Raw genomic sequence first — 18632 nt, forward strand, 5'->3', positions numbered from 1 at the left:
AACAATACGAAGTTGATATGTGGACTTGCCAGACGGTCCCTTGTTTGATTTGCAAAGAGCTATTTGCTCGTCGAAGACCGAAGTCGGAGCAGGAAATTGGAGCCCGCCGCCGGTTTCGACTGCGCCAACACTTGTCCAATTACTTCCTTTTCGACAGTTTAACTGTTAAACAATTCGAAGCGACAATCCTTTTAATAAAGGGCAACCGTTTAAACGTCGCTCGTTTGTGACAGGGCTCTTTCCGACTGACATGAATTCCCGTCGCAAAAACTAATACGTTACGACTAAAATTGAAACAAAAACAAAAGAGGCGCTCTGGTGGGGAGTGATGCCAGTTATAAAATAGACGTAAGCGTTTAGCTGCAACACGGAATAGTGAGCTATTTAAGTCTGAAGCGGTCCCTGTGTGTGCCATCAATTTTATTTTCTCGCACAAAACATGTCGGCTGTCGCAACGCATTATGTTGGGAGCGCCACACGCAACATTCGAACAGTGGTTTATTTCGGGTAAATGTGGACGTGTCCAATGATTGACTTATCCGGGGGTAATTTGAGAGGTACTCATGACGTGAGCGGCCGCTCTGCAGTCAGGCAGCTCCGCGTCGCATCCAAAGGTAACCTTATACTAGGCGTGCCGTTCCGCGCCGGACGGTGACAGGTGGGAAAATAAAGGACCTTTAAACTTTCCACGAAACTTGTTTGCTTGATTTCGAAATTCTACAGATTTAAAATTATGATCAACCACAGTTATGTCCTTTCTGAATAATATGTGATGTTATCACGTATTTAGAAATAAACTGTGTTATATGAAAATAGTAGGAATAATAATTTCGGAGAGGAATATAAAAGGGATGATTTTAAAATTGGTTAACCATTTTAGTCTATCGGATGTCGTGTTCAATAAATGTTTTATTAAATATTGTGCTGAGTCTTGAATATGTTTTTAATGAACTATGCACTGTAAAATTATCCGTTGAATGAGTCTACGTTCTTGTTCTCGAAAAAGAATTTCTTTTTAACGTTGTACGCAAACTCTTTTCTGGCGCGTCGTCCACAGCGGCCGCTAATCGATCTTACTTCAGCTTTCCAACAGAACCTAACAGGATAGACTCTTTTGTTTAACAAAGGAAGGAAATATCGACGTTCTTTTGTGATTTAAAAGTAGTCTGTTTTAAGAGAAAAGCAATACGGATGTACCATCTGTATGTTCTCTCTGGCGAATGGACGGAATGCACTGTGTAACACGATACGATACTCTGTGCAGGATGAACGTTTGTAACGAGGAAATGGAATTAATTGTTTTGTATACAATTTTAATAGTAACGTTTAAATAATAAATCCGCTCAGGAAATGAATGTTGCAGTAAATCATTTGCTTGTTTATTCAATTTATTTAGAACGTGTTATTTGCTTTGATAATAGTCAATGCGTTTTAATAAATTGATGAATTCTATTGTCGGTTCACGTATACTTTTAATGTTTGGTAATTTTGTCTTCTTTTACTAAAGCATTAAATTAAATTGTTAAATTGTCTGATTTATTAGGATGCGAGCAAATTTCGATGACGCGCGATCAACTGTAAAGTATTCGTATTATGTCCTTTCAATTAGTTTCTATTTAGACTACGTTGTACAAAATTCCGTAGAGCAAACTTACTGTAAAACGGATAAAAAAATTGGGATTCCGATCGCGTTCGGTGGCTTAATGCATCCCCATAATTCAATCGAGGATGGCCCGATTCTTTCGTACGAGAAAGAGCATCAAATTTATTACAATGCTCGCATAGTTCAGGCACCCCTAGCTATTATTTATGGCACTCGCTTGGTCTGTCACAAAAAAGCGGACGGGTGCCTCGAATGTCGCAGCGGGCTACGTCGAAATATAAGCTGCAACAACACGCACTTCCTCCAAGCTTATGAACGGCATTATCCTATCGCGAACACACACTACCCAACTCTATACCTTATTGAAATTAAATTAAGGAGTATATTTGAATTTTTAAATCATGTTTCTATTTTTCTATCCTTACAAGATATATCAGTGACGAAGTAATCCGGATTTATTGAAAGTAGACTGCTATATAGATGTGTTCAAATGCAAGCCATGTGGTGGCAAATGTGGGAACCCCGCCAAGACGTTGCCCTACCAAATGACTTTGTTACTTCATTGTTGTGTAGCTACAATGTTCGTATTCCATTTAAATCTCTTTATACAGCTTGGCTTTTATGAGAGCACGATGCCTATCTCGTATTACGGAATGTATAAAAAATAAACAGGAATAAATGTTAAGTACTTTATAGTTTGATCGGTCAATTTACACAAAAACAGCTTTTTGTCGTCTAAGATTTTTTGGGCTTACATCGAAATGTGTATGTAATTTAGTAAATTAATCAATATTAGGTAGTACTTCTACATCTGTCAGTCGGAAACTTGTCAATGTCGTGGAACAAGAAAAACAAGAGAAAGCGAAACAATTCCTTCATGATTCATAAACCTTCATTTTCTGGAGTGTAACTCGTAAATACTATTCACACACATAAAGAAAAAGTGGATCACCATTTTACGCGGGCATTAAAACCTCCATTGTCGTATAAGCATACTCGAAGTCGAGGAGCAAGGAGCGATGTAATTATCATAAGATGGCGTGTCGTGTAAGGCGCGAGATCATTGAATCGGCCTCCCTATTTACAATAAGAACAGATTCAACAAACAGAAGACATCGACGTCGACATCAATAACTTTTAATCCCCAAAATGAGACAAATATCACGAACCGGGTCAACGGCTATCTTCTCACGTTTGTTGACGACTTAAAGTGTGATAATATTTATTAAATGGTTCACTCGAAACGAGCGGCGATAAATAAACCTTTAAGAGCGTTGCGCGTCACGGAAGATTTACCGTGTATGGTAAAGAGCGTTTTTCCATGTAAGCGGTCGCAGCTTCTTAATGGATGGAATTTTTGTCGCGATGTTATCATTACAATTTTACTTGTAATTGATATTTATTACTAACTAGTTCTCCGCGCCCGAGGAATATGAGGACGGGAGTTAGTGTGAAAGCGGACTTGTGAATTATGTTAGCTCAGGATAGTCGACTTGAGCAATTAAAAATGTTTTTCTTTTTCTATGTAAATAATGTCGGCTTCTTAGATGCGGTTAGCGATAGAGTACAAATTTATGGTTTAATATTTCAACGAAATACGAGTTCAAAGGAAGGCGGTTTTTATGACTCTATAAATTTTGTACATTGGTGTAATCAAAAGGATAATAGACAATGGTCAACAATATTGTGCTGTTGATTAAATATATTATTGTATATAGCAATTTGATTTATTTAAGAAGTAATATAAAGCTTTTAATTCCCTACATTCCTACCGTTCGGAAATAATTTCATAGGTAAATAATATAAGTCATTAAGTTCTTTGAAAATTAAAAACAAAAAACAAGTGAACGGAGACCACACATATAGCTGACGTAAAAGTCGATCGTATGAAACTGTGGACAACCATCGTTGTGAGAATTTGCCCGCCACATGCCGGTGAAGCGAACCGGCGTTGAAATTAATGCGCTAGTTAACGCTTAAATAAACCGTCGAGACTACAGCCTCCCTGTCAGACCCATCGCTACGTATAAATCATACGATAATTGAATCATATGCTGCGTGTCAAAAGTAATTAACGCACGCTGCGATACCCATCTCGGGCCACATGTGCTTTTTTAATAATGTCGCGTCTCCATTTCCTCCCGCGCTCGCGACTCATGCTCGAGATAGCATCGACAGAATTCTTTAATACTCATATAATGAAAATTATTGCCCCCATCCAGTAGGCTGTGATGATTTTATTATATTAAAAAGCATTGTGAGAATAAATTGAACTGTACGTCGGGTGCGGGCACGAAAGCTGCGCGGCGTACAATGACGATTCTCTTTTTGTTACACGCTAAAGTCAGTTTGATAGTCGAAGCGACGTTAATGAGTTATTATTAACTGAAATATCTCATACAAGGTTTATTAATATATACTTTAAAACTTGAACGTGTTATTTATGAATAAAAGGGCATCAAATAGTCCAGGTTTCGATCATCAATTATCCATAACCCGACAAAATCTAGAAGTTATTTGGTATGTATTATTTTCTTCGAACACGTGTTATCAAATTAAAATATTATGACGTATTTTATATCGTAGAAGTAAAGAAAATAAGTGTAAAAATATATATCCAACGTATTTTCGTATCATAAATCTTCGGAACCATTCTACCCGTAGGTAGTAAGATTCGTTCCATTAACAACAACCCATATTAATTTCGGGCCGCGGCTAAGACTGACGATGATTGGCCTAGAGCAGCCTCAAACGGCCGACCCGATGGGCCATAAAAATGTTTCGCAGCCGTACACCAATTACCTTAATGTAAGTACCATCAAAACAACCTTTTTAGCGAATGACTCCTCGAGACTTTCCCACGGTGCGTTTACTTCTAATGAAATTAAGAGCAAAAACATTAATCCTTGATGAGTTCGCTAAAAAGCTTCAAGGAATTTAAAAAAAGCAGCATTGAGTCTATTTTTTGCAAACTTATTTCGTAAAGTGGATTCTTGTTCCAAGGTTAAGATGAAATATTACAGGAATCGGGTGCTGGCCCCGCCCCGTAATGAGACCCGCAGGAATACGCAGCAATATCTTAATACCCCACCTTGGTCCCTGGGTGACAAATACTCGGCGTTCACGTGCTAACTGTAAATAATTTATAACCGTCCGCTTTACTGTGTGTAACACTGCGCGATGACAAGTCGGCTCGCAGGGTCGCTGGCATATAACTTACCGAAATATAGCGTTCAGAGGGCTCATCAAAATATTCGTGCGAACGAATTCGACAAAACTCGCCGTCGATGACATTATGGCTATGATCTCGCAACTGTCACGCATTTGCGTGATAGACCCTCAGTGGTAATTGCTTGTCAAGATTAAGTACAATTATTAACATATTTATAAACTTCACAGTACAAACGACAAATGTGTTGCACTCGGTATAACAAATGTCACACAAGAATCATTTTCTGGTTAGGTTTTATGTGAAGCTAACAATTAGGGCGATACGCTTCCTGATAATCGACTAATACCAGATTGCGGCAATCAAGCAATTATTATCGATTCAAGCGTCAATAGCTTAATTAGTATGCGGTATTCCACAGATAAGGTTGTGGTTGATAACTCACTATTCAACTTGGATTATCATGCACCATAACTCACCACAAAGTTAAGCTTTTTTAAAAATAGATAAATGTCACTAAAAAGTAAATTAACCATAGAAAAAAAAAAACATTTCAACGAAGCACTTAATGAAATAATTTTAGTTTAAGCGGGCAATTAAATAAATGCATTCATAACGCGTCACTGCTTAAGGATGAGGATACATCAAAGGTTCGTAAAACCATAACGTTTCCTCGCATCAAAGAGCAATAACCGTGGACACGGCCAGGACTCGGCGGCGTAAAATAAACACGTTTACGAGTCGCCTGTATTAATTTATTTTGTACACTAGAAACAATCGTTCCGAAAAGCTCGAAAGTGAGTTGAGTTGAATATGAAAGGGACTCATAAAACGGCCGTAAATGAGTCGCGGGGAGCGTGTGTTCAGAGTGCTCGGCGATACTTTGATTTGTGTTGAGCAGCTGTTCTAAAGCGTTAATAACTTAATTCGTCAGAGTCGGTGCGGAAGACGGCTTCTAAAGCCGCTGCATGTGCTCACGCCGAATGTAACGGTTAATGCGCGGGAGTGTCACTAAGCTGTCGTTTCCAAATTAACTATGAACTAAGAATACCGCGGAGATGTGTTTTATACTAAAGATTTTACGTGACTTTTCCAACTCTCCAGTTATATTTTCAATTCCTATTTTACAGTAATGGCATCCATATACTTTAAGTAATTCTGTCATGGTAACTGCAATATCCAAGTCAATTAAAATGAATCCTAAACATTTTTTTCACTTGAAGATACTTGAATTTAAAATTAAAAAAATAAACTAAAGGTTAAGATGAGTAATCAAGTTCCGGGTAAATACTCCTGGTCATATTTTAATTCCCACGAATGACTTGTCATCATGTTGAGTAACGTCATTGTGTTTATCTTTAACGCTCTCAGCGTTGTCTGCTTTAAAGCGCTACTTCAAATTTACTTACTGTTTCTCCTATAATTTACAGCGCAGCGCTTCAATGTTGATGCCACTCTACTGCTTGTAAGTGTCACTAGAAATCACCTCTACTTTATTTTAATAATTTAACCCTATAAATAAAAAAGTTAGCGCCAAGTAAACAATAGTTTTGTGTTAAAGGTATAGTTACGGGAGTTAAGACTGTGTACACACCTAAAACTAAACTGTCTCACAACTTGCTTTAATTTCTATGAGCTTATATGAAGGTGAGCATACTAGTTATGTTAGTTATGCAACTAAAAAGTTGGATGGGCTGCAAAACAATCGACAAACTCACAACAGTTTAGCGATAGTTTAGTCAAAGGTGTGCGACCACTCTAAAGTAGAATGATTTCGGCTTTCGATAAGTCTTGTTTGATTAAACAACCAGGGAATACTCAACGGATCCTCTTCTTAGTACGTGGAGGTATTTAAGGAATTCCAAAGTGCTTACGGTGTTGTTAATTAAATGGCTTAGAATTAATGTGAACCTTTTTCATTCTAGTAATATTTATTACCAATGTTAAAGGTCTATGATACAGTGGTAATTAAACAACGTTGAATAAATCTACTACTGTATTAGTAACGTGCTAAATAATTACGAAACTTTATAAAGTCTCTGTCTCGTTTAGATGTATAAATTCAACGCTATCAACATGTCTGGATGAAAATCTTTTTAAATCCTTGTATATTCAGCATTAAAACATTTACTGATCAACAATTACAACCACTAAGCGTTTTACCGTATTGTATAATGGTACGGGTGGAATAATTCCATCACCCTAGCTTGCCCCTTGAGGGTTGTGTGGGAAGAATGAGGTAATAAATTACGTGAAGAATAAGCAACAATATGCTTTTTAGGAAACTTTTATATTAAGGAAGCCAAGCGATACATTATGGCAATTATTCTCCATTGAGGCTTGTTTGTAAGGATGTCTTTAGTACCGTAATGATGTGGTCCTCGCTTTACTGTGTTTGTATTTACATACATACTATTTTTATGTTCGTAGTCCCAACTCTTTTTCCTATCGAAATAAGAAATCATTGCCATATAGTTAATCTTTTATTTGGTAACGACTTTCAACAAGATACGAAATCAAAACCTAAGATTATTCCCTTAGTTAATATTAAACGAAGATATCAAGCCTCTTTTAGATAACCGAGTTTGTTTTTACCATTAATGAAGGCATCCTTTAATTAAAAGTTCATCTTATCTAAGCTCTAAAACCGATCCTCCGCCAACATTTCATGTTTTATTTTTATGCTCATCGAATTGTAAATCCATTAAAAGTTGCCTCTGTTGTTAAAGTAAACACGGCGATGCCTCGCTTCAAAGTTGGCCCTTAAAAAAATTAATGAGAACTTCCTGATTAGGTACATTCCCCCGACACCGCCACGGCTGTATATGTCACTATGCGCTTATTTTTATATTCCAAGACAAGTTTACGATTTAATCTTCATAACTTTACATTTTGAATGTCTGAAGCATGAATTCCGGTTTACGTGGCGCGTTAATCCAGCGCTGTATAAATATCGCCCGCAGCCTCGACAGCGAATAAAGAATTGTGTAAAGAACTCGCATGGTTATTGTGACTGTCGCCGCTATTGTCGAGTTAATATCTGTATCCAACAAAGAGGGAATGTTTGTACCGATTTCAAAAAACGAATAAAGGTGGACCGAGGGCGTCGGCGTCAGATTATAGGCATAAATTATTAGATACTTTTGTTCAATACGCGGCGATGCTCGCCGGCCATTCAATTACTCGGACCTTACGAGGCGCGCCGGGTCTTTTTCAGATGTTTGTGTTAGGGATTAGTCGGTGGATATCTGTGCCGGTATCTTCGTGAGATAAGTACGAATATACGTCAACGTCGGACGACTAAGCCGATTATTTTAAATGTATTCACTTCCTTAATGGAGGTCGTTTTTCACTTGGCGCTGTTCTGACTTACTGAAGATTTTAGGTTATGATCCGGTCAATGACTGCCGGGGATTATGGAACAGATACAATGCTTTTAATATTGTTATGCGACTAATATTTTACGTGTTTATTGTTTCACTAGATCTTATTATTACTTATAGAAGTTATTTTATCAAAATTGTAAAAATATAGTTTTAAAAGTTGCTTGAAACAAACTTTTTAACAAAAAGAAAGCTGAAATTACAACAAGAAAATTTTATTAAATTGCCTCTAGCAAGATATAGAACCAAAGCATTACGAATTCACACAAAGTTTACAAAACAAACGGCCAATAATAATAAAAATGCCCGAATGAATGCGTTACATTGGCCACTAAATTCCAAACACACTAAATATTCAAATAAAAAAGTAAACTAATAATAGCATTGAATCGGCCGCCCACCTGCTTGGGCTTTGACAAACGCCATCGACTCCCGGAGCACTCCACTTCCCACCGAGACCCAAATAATATACATATCATTATTCCGGCTCGCGATCTCATAAATATTACTTACAAATTCGCCGGCTGACGGCGCGGTGGCGCTGCGGTAATTTTTCTTCAAAATAAACCTCAAGCACCGAAGTGGATGCTACGCAAATAAGCTTTATTGTGTACTTGCTACATCTAAGTTTTATTTGCTAACTTAATACAGTGAAATAGAAAATTTGATATCTTCGCAAGTTAAAAGTAAAAGACTAGAATCACAATTGATTTAATTAAATAAAAAAAAAATGCTTTAAACGAGTGTTATCATTTAGTTAGCCCTCTTATATTGTAATTGAGTTATTTATGTAATTGACTGTAATTGCTTAAGCTTATACAATAATTTAAAATTAAAAATGAAACATTTATAACCCGTTTAGTTAGTTTGAATTGATCACAATACGCCCCTATGGCTGTCTGTTCGCAAATTATAACAAATTTTTAACAGGCTACCACCAGAGCAGGGTGTTACCGGGCAGGTGGCTATCTAATTAATTAGGGTTCCCCCACCCCATACAGGGGTTGAAATTAAATGTGTATTTTGCATTTTTTCACCCGCAGTTCACATCGCATGCCTTCGCCCGGCTGTTATAATTATTATTAATATAATATACGACCGTGTAACATCGAACACATAAATTCAAGGATAAAACTCCCAACTAGAATATTGAAAACCTAATAAGAAAAGTATCTCGTGATATTGCCGACTTGATTTAATTATTGAACGTAATATATTTATGGTGTAATAACAGCAATCGTAACTAAGAAAAACTCAAAATTTTTATTGTTTAAAATCTCTCATCAATGAATTTAAGCGCATTAAATCAGATTTTTTTTAATATTGACAGTTATCTAAAAGCTAGACTGACATTGTTTTACAACGGTGAATATTAAAAGCTAATTTTACAGTCACTTTCGAAATGTATTTCCAAGAATATGGTAGGACTTGTCTACTCGCCATTACAGGACGTCACCCCTCGCGTGTCGGCGCGGGGTGGGCCGGCCGCGTCGCGCCGCGCCATATCACTTGTCTACATCACATTACATCGTTATTACTCTACTGTGCATATTGTGCGTAAAGAGATAAGCGTTTGTACCTACAGTTATTTACAATTTTCCTTAAGTTTGTGAAAATGGCACTTGACAATATGCATAGTCGAAATCGTAATAAACGTTTTCTATGCACTTCTTTCAGTGTCAATTTATATTTTACATTGATTTACTACATAAATATGTGTAGTATTAATCTCAGCATTTATTAACTTTAAAAATAATAACAACTAATTCTAATAATTAAAGAAACGCTGTAGAAAGTTATTGTATTAATTGTATAAGAGGTCTGCAATTCTTTTTATTAATAACTCAGGTATATAATTATGTTGCGTTGAAGTTTCACAAGTTGTTATTAACATGGCAGACGTCGAGTGCTCTGAGACGGCTTGTACGAGCATTTTCTTAGAATTAATTCTGATGTTTTGACAGGTTGACTTATTCTGTAAGTACATCTCGTCTTTTTATAACGAAACTAGAATGCCTTCGGAGCACATTGACAGTGTTAAGTGGAAAACAAGGTTGATAGCTAATTATATTAAAAATAATTGAATAAAGTTCTGTACAATTTATCTCTCTAATAATCAATTAACGGCCGAATGATGGAAATTTAAAACACTTCGCTTCGTAAGCACCGGTTACAATATGAAAGGCAATCGAAATTTTAAGGGAATTTGGTGTAAATGTTTAAATATCGTTTCAGTCAATATCAATCACAAATTCAAGCAACCATAAGACACTTATATATAGTTTTTTTATTACTTAAACAATGCATCTTAAATGTAATCTTATTAAAAACAATCATAAACATCTACATTGAGATTTTATAGTTGGAATTTCAAATGCAGTTTTATATCATCTTGGCTTATTAGAATGCTTTCCAAATAAGAAGGTGACTGGTAAATTACTTTTTAACAATTTCCTATGCTAATGAATATTTGTAAATTTATTACAGTTCGAAGTAAAGTTAGATAAATCGAATGGACATGTAATTAAATCGACACGCAACGAGTTCGTCGACAGAGACTAAATCTGTTTTATCACAGCAATGAATTATGTAGATAGTTTGAAACATTACTGATAGCAATATGCAGTCGGACCCGTGATGTCTGAACGTGTAGCAACTATTAGATACTTAATTGAACAACTTAACAAGAAAATTACATCATTATCTTGCAACAAGACATAATGATTAAGGAAATGTCGCTTTTATCTCACATATCAATAATGATAAATTGTCCCAAGCTAAGTCATAAAGCATAAAAGATAATGATATCGAATCCGTTGCGAATGACTGAGATACATGAAATGAATTCATAGATACGAACAAGCTTATCTCATTTACATATTAACCTGCCGATTCACTAAAGAACACGACGACTAAACTATTTATATATCTTTGAAACGATCCGATCGATACACTGAAACCAGTTTCTTTACAAGTGCAACGGATATTTCCCTTTGTAAATAAAACCGCCTACATTTAGTTGCCGGCCCACGTTTCACGCCATAACTTCAGTAAGGACAAATCGTTGAAAATATAGCGCAATAAAAGTAAACCACAAGACATACAAATATTAACATCATACAGATCGAAGCTATAATCATTTCAATAGCCTATTGTAGTTAAATTTTATAAGGATTTTAAACATTATTACTATCATATTTTGTTATAATCTGATGTTTAAGTAAAGCCGCTTTATATAGAATATAATCTCCATTTGGAATGTAGTAAATGAATAAGCTCTGTTTTTTTAATAGATGACATAGGCATTTGTCTATATTTCTATATTAAACTAGGTTACAGGGCACGAGGTCATACGTCATAATCTTTTAACTAACTTCGCATTAAAAATGTATGTCATTAATTTAATTCCGTTCAAATGATAGAATGCTCGCTACAAATAACACAGCATAGCAACTACATAATTCGTTACGGGCGCAGCGTTTTGAAGTAGCAAATCTTAAAAGCGATGGAAAATTTAAAAGAGCTTGCAAAGAAAATTAAGAAGCCGGAGACGGCACCGCTTGAAAGCGCTTTACCTAAACTAGTTGCTTATAACTTTGTTATATTCATCCGTAGAGTTACCTCGTTAACGCATTTACGGAGTCATACCCGGAATTAAGATTTTTTTTTTCCAATTACGCAAAGGTATTCTCAGTAATGAGCTAGATTGTTAGGTGACGGCCTTTGTGGCAAGTGTTGCAGTAATTTTTAATAATATTAAATGAATATTTTAACAAGTATACCCACTTGAAATACACTGTCGAGTATATGCTTGACGAATAATTTTATTTAAAAGATAATGACATGAAAATATTGTTTATTTTTGAATGACTAAAAGTTAATATCAAATAGTATATTTAATAATTACGTTGTTAATGCAGTAAAATAAATACAGTTGATTTATTTTTAGATAGAGTAAATTATTTTATACAAACGAAATATAACTGTAGTTGAAATGTTATTATCTATTAATGAGCAAGCGTGTTGTTGCCTGTCGGGTGTTGCATTTAGGATCCTCCCGAGGCAACGCTTCACGCGATCTTTCGTGTTACCTATCTTCATCAGCTACAAAGAGTGATAAGTATTATATGTTATCTCACTAAAACGTTGCTTACGTTCGAACGGGTGGAAAAATAGAAATGTAGAATCTAAGAATTATTCTAGTCCACGTTTATTCTCAACTTTAACTACGTTTCGTTTATACTAACAGCGACCCGTCGTCCGCTCGGTTACGATATACAGCTACGATAAATTCTCCTCATTTTTCTTCCGCTCACGAGCCGTCACAGTATAAATGCTCCGAGCGTCTTTTTTGTTCGCGCAACTGAAGGAATTACAACATTAATCAGACGAAATGAACCCTTTAGCAAAGTGTCAAAAGGTTTACACAGATCCGAGCACTAACGAGCGGCGCTCATCCCTCCGCGAAACAAAAGAATGCTGAGCGCTATCTGCACATCGGCGCGTGTTTTGCACCTCGCCCGCCGCCGCCAACGCCGACGCCCGCCGCACGCAACACGACTCGCTCTCTCCTAGATAAGCTTAAAGACCCAACGCTTTGTTTGACCGACTACATTAACTCGAACCCGTGATGTAACTTTGGAGATTGTTAAATTGAATGCGGGAGTACTTATTCATTCTTGTTTTATCGCGGCTCGTTGTTTCTTTTTCGTCTTATCATGAGAGGAGGCGAGCTTCGACATTATAAAAGAGCTAAAGTCGAGATGGAAAGCCTTTTGTGTGGGGAGTCAAGCGGATAAATAGACAGGTCTGTCGCAGTCCAGTTGGTATTGACCGATTGCGATGTCGTTTCAAATTCCGTCGCGGGTGACATTCGGTTGAATGGACGGGTGTCGGCGCGCGGACCGGTCTGTGTTGTTAGGAGTATGTGTTAGAACCGTCGGGTCGTCGGAGCAAACATTTCCGGTTGATTAGAGGAGGCGCGAATCGGCCGGCACACCTGTGCAGCCCTCGCCTCGCCTCAATGCCGACTTCCCTCAACGCTTTGTTTCACAATTCGACGCGATCCGCCGGCGAAGTTTTATCGCGCAACATCCGAGCGATGCGGGCGCCGTTTGACTTTACCTCACTGAAATCGCAATTGTATTTTAATATAAAATATTTTATTTCCTTCCGTCCAACTGGTGCATTCAGTTTTCATTTTGAAATATTTGACATTACGAGAATTTGCTAACGGAGTAACAACCAAGCGTTTTTTTTTTTTGTGAAATAATAAAGAAAATTATTTTATTATGATGTGTAAAAGAGATATTGCTTGTTTATGAAGGTCTACTTTTATAGGCATTTAAGGGTAGATTCTCTCTTTATCGGCACTGAATAATGGTGGTAACGGTTATCCAAAGAGGTAATAAAGATGGGTTAAGTCCATTACATATATAGGACAGTACTTTTACGTATTTATAAATTTTATTAATGCCACATTGTTGAAGATAATTATTAGTATGTCTCATAGAAATATTTATACTAATTCGCTTCAATTTGTTCCAGGATATGAAAGCTGTATCACGCTTATGACTTTGTGTAACGGAATGTTATAACATCGAATAACCGGCCACATCTTAGGTGAGTGAAATTAAGTTTGCATATAACGCCCGCCCTGTGGGTACTACACCCGGCTCACAGGACTCGTCTACCGAAATTGGTTCAAAGCCGATGCCAATATTTGTACGATACACACTGGCCGTTCTCTAGAAATATACGATCTCGTTTTAGGTTAGGAAATCTAGTAGCTAGATAAAAGAATATTTTAACCAAGACCTTTGTACATTTTTAAATGTCTACTTAAATCGAAATAGTTCGATTAGGTTAGTAAGGACTCCTACATACTTAATAATTAAATACTAAGTACAACGCTACTCGTGTTTTCTTACCCTTACTCCAAATGAGCTTCTATCCAAGGAGGTAGAAGAAGGGGTAATTTGTATCTGTTTTTTCAATAAAGCAACACCTGCTCCAGTCATTTGTACAATGTTCTGTGCGCCGTAACCTCTGTGAATGTACAACCATTTGTTGCCAGATTGAAAAACTGTTCCGCACAACAACTACCAACTATTTGGTTGCACGCTTTCTATTCTTATTTTATTTTTGCCACGTTTTTTACTTTATAAATGTTTGTTTTTTTTTTTACGTTTTTTTAATCATTTGCAAAATTGTCAGTCACATTTTAACAAACAATAACAAAAAAACATCTGCTTATAATTAGTGTAATATTATGTAATGTGAAGTCTGGAATAGAACGTAGTCAATTTATGCTAGAAATTGCTAGGTGACTCTGATTATATGTGTCTGATTTGTAAAGGATACGGTGCAAGGTGCACTGAGATGGTAAGCGTGTCCAATCTTGGAAGATTGCACGACCACATTCCCTGGACGTCAATACCTTCGACGTAATTACGGTGGACAGTTGCCGGTTGTTTAGCCTTTACCAGCATTTCTTGTAGAGTTGTAACCGTCTAACACTCGTGCGCATGTTACTAAGTGAAAAACAAACCTCTGGATAAATACAAATAATCTATTTTATTCGTGAATATTTAGTTGACATACAAAGTCTTGCCAACGCTGCAGTATTTACTAAAATGACATTATGTTTAGTTGTAACGAATATTTTTACTGAATTCACGTAAAAATAAGTTTTTGCAGTGTTACGAATGTACAAGTTATTCTTAGAATCCTTGGTTATTTCTAATTTACTTATTGGATTTAACACACATGTAAAACATTTCGCATTCTTGAGCTCTTCAACAGAACTGTGACAAAGTTCAAAATGTTTTGTTATTTGTTTTATGCAGCCATGTTTAGTTCGCTTACTGTAAATCCACTTCGTCGAATTTGTTATGCGTTTACATTGAGCGCTTTGGTATTTACTGTGACACATTACGCCCCCGGAGATAAAAATGTGGCGTCTCAATGTCACTCCCAAAACAGACTTGAAATGGGTGTAACTTTTGTAATTAAAATGGACTGTTATTATTTTATTTGTATTTGTGAAATTAGTAAAAATGACAAATTTTATACAAAGGTCGCTTTTATTCTTATACTTATGCTTCTATGGTGAATTTGGTTTATGTAAGCTTTAAGGTTAATTTTTCCGCTAAGGATTTGCTTAAATGGCCAAGGTACCTGAGTGGTCTTGAGAATTTTATTACTTAACTAAAGCTTAGTTGTAAATATTAGAGAAGTCTATAGAAGATGTTTAGTATCGTACATTTAAGATTCTTTGTTATGTCGTATTTCACGGTCTCTCACATTGTAAATCACCTCTTCAAATTGCCGTATGCTCGTATACAATAAAACTCAAGGCGTACGCCCGTAAACTGATGTTCTCCCAATGCAATATTTCGTTGAATTCAAATAAATCCAAGTACCGTGAACAAGAACTTATCTTATTGTTAACAAAACTATTATTGTGATCGATGAATGTTAAACGTAATTTATTAAAGGTTTTAAGGAAATAAATAGCCCCCATTTAAGATGGATCTCGTTTGATTGTTCTTACAGAAACAGAAACGTATTGTCAACTTGTTTTAAACACGATATATGACCGATCATTCCTCACAGCATCTCCCCTACGTATAATTTAAAGGGACATATTTGAACGATGTGTGTTTAACATTGTTGAGAGCAACGTGCTCGAGTTTTTTTTTAAGTCGTTATGTTTTTAAAAATAAACCTTCTTCTCTTTATGGCTGTTTATTTTTAATTATAGTCGTTTTTAATTTAATGTGATGCGGCTGATGTCTAAGATGTAAAATAACATTGTTAAAACACGCTTTTGATTAATTCATATAAGGTTATAATAGTGGTAATAACATATCGTTAAATCATCCTATTATTATAATAGACTGCGCACGCATACTTCGAGAAATGTTGCATGAAAAGAAACATTCAATTCAAATTGTGTACAGAGTGTTTTTATTTTCTTATTCGACTTTATATTTATAGTACAAAATAATGTAGTTGTTTACATAAAGGGTGTTCATTTAATTATAATACAAATTAAAGTTTGGCTGTATCACGTATCAGTTGCCCTGATTAAGGGTATCGTGTCGTGCACCTATATTCAGTGGCGACAGCGCGGCAAATAGCCGATCCCGGACTCGACAATGAATTTACACGTGGAGTTACAAAATTGGGATATGGCATTTAATTTTACAAACATTATCATAAAGTAAATGAACTCGATTAGACATCCTTTAACTAAATAATATTATTTATATAATTTATGCTGTAAACATAAGGAGTAAACGATAATTAGTACAAATTGTTCTCTGGGATATGAAAAATTTTACAGGAATTTCTAAAATGTTTTACTAAAAAATTAAAGGTAGAGAGGCTACAAAAGTCACAAGTTTTAAAAGAATTTTAATTTTAATACTTGGAAGTTTTTTTTTTTAAATTCACCATTCAGTCATATCACATTTTTCATTGTTCGATGTTCTGATTTCGATAGGCTCATGCGGGCTCTAAATTGAGGCTCAGACGGCCGGTCAGACATTATGTTCCTCGATCGACATGCTTTTGTCAGAGCGATTCAAAGGTGGTTATCTAAAAGTGGGTCAGCAGGGATTTATAAATGGCCCATTCACGTTAGTTATACGTACCTCTCCAGTGTACTTCTTTATTCATCCTTTATTTTTGAGTGTATGAGGTGTTTTATTTTGTTCGAAATTTTACATTTTTTTTTCAGATTGAACGTATCTGATGTTTCTTAAAAGAATTCATATATAATATTTCATTGCTAAATACATTTTTAAAATGTTTAGTTTTAAACAATTCGGCAGCATTAGTCCAGTTGTCTTGAATGTCGAAGTCCAAACCACTACGTTATTAAGCAATCGGTCAGATAAAATTCTCAAACGAATATAAAATAAAACACCACAGTGTTTCCGTTTTAAGAGCCATCATGTTTTAGAAATGGCCCGTCAAAATAAATGGCGGGTGAAAAATTCGTCGGAAATATAAACAAAGGCTTGTTCGGTCGCGTTCGCCGCGGGGAGGTGTGCGAGTCATTTCGGCAGGCGGATAAGTGCGGGCGTAATCTGTGCTCCGGCTCGTGTAAATGCAAATTGTCCCATAAAGCCATCGCTCAGACCCGCTCCCCCTCTACACCGCTGCCCCGCTGCCCTAACGAAGAGCATCTCCTCGTCCAGAGCCCACGTACGTCATCTCAACAGCGGTTTACTGTCCCATACTGCTTGGAATTACACTCCTGCCTAAATTGGTTTACGTACGACATACTCTGATTGCCTAAGGCCAAAGAACTACATTTTAAACTAAGCGATTTATTTATTTAATATCGTAAATATACTTACGGTATTAAGTAGTTCTAGAATTTATTTGTCTAAAGTTGCCATTTTCTAATTCGCTTTATTGGATTATCCAACAAGGGATAACGTGTAGTCAACAGATAAAGAAAATAAAAAAGTAACAAATTGAGTACATTTGATGCAGAATTGCGTTCGCGTCTAGACTACGGTTGCGACTTCAATTTAAAGTTAAACGGCGATCGGTGCCACTTCCAGTTTTATTCTCATTATTCGTCTTTGTTTCGCGATTGTTGGAATGCAAATAACGTGCATTCACTTTAACTAGTCTGAGGCGAGCGTTGCATACATATGAGCCGTGAACTGAAAAGCGCATGCACATGCAGACGAAAATGTTAACATCAAAATACCTGTACAAGAGCTAAGGGTATACGTGAATCGTATGATATCGCGGTCTACTAATTTTGTTAGCGCCATGCGATACTAATAAATTATTCGCGACTTATAAATGTTTCGAAGAACAAAGAGCTTCCCCTTAAGCGGTCGTAGATGAAACAATACGTAGCCGCACGGGGACTCCGTGTTGAATTACAAATACGTTGACTCGTCGTGAATTCGAATGGGGCGGACTATTTGTACCTTGGTCTCGCGTACGATATAGTTTCTTTGTTAAATTGTTACATCATGTGTAGATACGAACTCGCGGCGAACATTTGCACCGCTGAACTGTATTATAGGGTCTACTCGAACGTGGTATGAGAATGTTTTGCGTTGTTGCGCTCCGAACGAATAATGTTTTGTAAATACACTGTTCACCTAGCGGTACCGGTACCGCATAAAGTACACCAGAATATGTTAGTCTAAAGAGAACACAACCCGGGCGAATGTACCCACTACGTATGTATCCTGCTCTTTGAATTTATAAATGAGAAACAAACAAAAGGTACGGTGGATCGTGACAATGGCGTTCCTAAGAATCTTGCGGAAGTTAGATACAGCGCTCGTTATAAAAAATATAAAAGTTTTCAAATTTAATCTTGATAATTTATGTGCCTTGGTAGGATTCAGATGTTATTTATTACTTGTCTATTTTAAATCTCGTACTCAAATCAGATTTTGTATTGTTGGGTGTTTATGTAACGTAAAATTAAATG

The 18632-nt window shown here is 36.3% G+C and overlaps 1 protein-coding gene across 1 annotated transcript in view; it reads left to right on the top strand.

The window, feature by feature from the left end:
- Positions 1-18632, top strand: part of LOC106100683 (insulin-like growth factor-binding protein complex acid labile subunit) — a 57445-nt gene that overhangs the window by 26163 nt on the left and 12650 nt on the right. Inside the window, exon 2 of the mRNA XM_013279654.1 lies at positions 13703-13777. The gene's annotated coding sequence lies outside the window, so the exon portion shown is untranslated. The remainder of the gene's footprint in view (positions 1-13702; positions 13778-18632) is intronic.

Source organism: Papilio polytes, unplaced genomic scaffold (genome assembly GCF_000836215.1).
Source record: "Papilio polytes unplaced genomic scaffold, Ppol_1.0 DF824047.1, whole genome shotgun sequence".
Classification (NCBI taxonomy): Eukaryota; Metazoa; Arthropoda; class Insecta; order Lepidoptera; family Papilionidae; genus Papilio; species Papilio polytes.